The sequence below is a fragment of the Salvelinus sp. IW2-2015 genome, linkage group LG36 (genome assembly GCF_002910315.2).
Source record: "Salvelinus sp. IW2-2015 linkage group LG36, ASM291031v2, whole genome shotgun sequence".
Lineage (NCBI taxonomy): Eukaryota > Metazoa > Chordata > Actinopteri > Salmoniformes > Salmonidae > Salvelinus > Salvelinus sp. IW2-2015.
In genome coordinates this window covers 32,698,343-32,700,154 of record NC_036875.1, presented here as the reverse complement: position 1 = coordinate 32,700,154, position 1,812 = coordinate 32,698,343, and the positions used below count along the sequence as shown (strand labels likewise).

At 56.7% G+C, this 1,812-nt stretch overlaps 1 long non-coding RNA gene across 36 annotated transcripts; it reads left to right on the top strand.

Moving 5' to 3' along the window:
* The first annotated feature begins 56 nt into the window (after window positions 1-56).
* Window positions 57-1,563, top strand: LOC111959302 (uncharacterized). 36 transcript variants are annotated; one of them, XR_011474957.1, is made up of 9 exons: window positions 57-104; window positions 283-376; window positions 434-501; window positions 662-683; window positions 738-813; window positions 871-936; window positions 1,018-1,094; window positions 1,153-1,325; window positions 1,534-1,563. It is a non-coding gene; the product is annotated as an uncharacterized lncRNA (long non-coding RNA). The 36 variants fall into 36 exon arrangements; XR_011474986.1 differs by lacking the exon at window positions 1,534-1,563 and adding an exon at window positions 1,453-1,469 and having other exon boundaries at window positions 283-348; window positions 475-501; XR_011474985.1 differs by lacking the exon at window positions 1,534-1,563 and adding an exon at window positions 1,453-1,469 and having other exon boundaries at window positions 283-348; window positions 475-501; window positions 603-683.
* The last annotated feature ends 249 nt before the right edge of the window (window positions 1,564-1,812 follow it).

Below are 1,812 nucleotides of genomic sequence, written 5' to 3'. Positions count from 1 at the left end.
CAGCAGTGTTAGTGGAGGTGCTCTGTGGCAAGCAGTGTTAGTGGAGGTGTGCTGTGGCAGCGGTGTTAGTGGAGGTGCTCTGTGCAGCAGTGTTAGTGGAGGGTGTGCTGTGCAGAGTGTTAGTGGAGGTGCTCTGTGCAGCAGTGTTAGTGGAAGTGTGCTGTGCAGCGTGTTAGTGGAGGTGCTCTGTGCAGCATGTTATGTGGAGGTGTGCTTGCAGCGGTGTAGTGGAGGTGCTCTGTGCAGCGAGTGTTAGTGGAGGTGCTGCCTGGCTTGCAGCAGTGTTAGTGGAGGTGTGCTGTGCAGCAGTGTTAGTGGAGGTGCTGCTGTGCAGCAGTGTTAGTGGAGGTGCTGCTGTGCAGCGGTGTTAGTGGAGGTGCTCTGTGTGCAGCAGTGTTAGTGGAGGTTGCTCTGTGCAGCAGTGTTAGTGGAGGTGTGTTAGTGGAGGTGCTCTGTGCAGCAGTGTTAGTGGAGGTGTGCTGTGCAGCAGTGTTAGTGGAGGTGTTGTTTAGTGGAGGTGCGCTGTGCAGCGTGTTAGTGGAGGTTGCTGCTGTGCAGCCAGTGTTAGTGGAGGTGCTGCTGTGCAGCAGTGTTAGTTGGAGGTGCTGCTGTGCAGCAGTGTTAGTGGAGGTTGTGCTGTGCCAGAGCAGTGTTAGTGGAGGTGCTGCTGTGCAGCGGTGTTAGTGGAGTGTGTTAGTGGAGGTGCTCTGTGCAGCAGGTTAGTGGAGGTGTGTTAGTGGGAGTGCTGCTGTGCAGCAGTGTTAGTGGAGGTGTGCTGTGCAGCAGTGTTAGTGGAGGTGCTCTGTGCAGCGGGTGTAGTGGAGGTGCTCTCTGTGCAGCAGTGTTAGTGGAGGTTGCTCTGTGCAGCAGTGTTAGTGGAGGTGCTCTGTGCAGCAGGTGTTAGTGGAGGTGTGCTGTGCAGCAGTGTTAGTGGAGGTGCTGCTGTGCAGCAGTGTTTAGGAGGTGTGCGTGCAGCGGTTTGTTAGTGGAGTGTGCTGTGCAGCAGTGTTAGTGGAGGTGCTGCTGTGCAGCAGTGTTAGTGGAGGTGTGCTGTGCAGCAGTGTTAGTGGAGGGTGCTCTGTGCAGCGGTGTTAGTGGAGGTGTGCTGCTGTGCAGCGGTGTTAGATGGAGGTGCTCTGTGCACAGTGTTAGTGGAGGTTGCTCTGTTGCAGCAGTGTTAGTGGAGGTGCTGCTGTGCAGCGGTGTTAGTGGAGGTGCTGCTGTGCAGCCGGTGTTAGTGGAGGTGCTGCTGTGCAGCAGTGTTAGTGGAGGTGTGCTGTGCAGCAGTGTTAGTGGAGGTGCTCTGTGCAGCAGTGTTAGTGGAGGTGCTGCTGTTGCAGCAGTGTTAGTGGAGGTGCTCTGTGCAGCAGTTGTTAGTGGAGGTGTGTAGTGGAGGTGCTGCTGTGCAGCAGTGTTAGTGGAGGTGCTCTGTGGCAGCAGTGTTAGTGGGAGGTGTGCTGTGCAGCGGTTAGTGGAGGTGTACTGTGCAGCAGTTGTTAGTGGAGGGTGCTGCTGTGCGCAGTGTTAGTGGAGGTGCTGCTGTGCAGCAGTGTTAGTGGAGGCTGTAGGGCGTTGTGGAGGTGTTGTGTAGCGGTGTTTCAGGCGGCAGCCAGGTTGGCGCAGAGAGATGTGGAGTTCCAGCGAGAACACAGCCAGGTTGGCAGCAGGATGTGGAGTTCCAGCGAGAACACAGCCAGGTTGGCAGCAGGATGTGGAGTTCCAGCGAGAAACACAGCCAGGTTGGCAGCAGGATGTGGAGTTCCAGCGAGAACACAGCCAGGCTGACAGGAGGATAGCGCCATGATGGGGGGA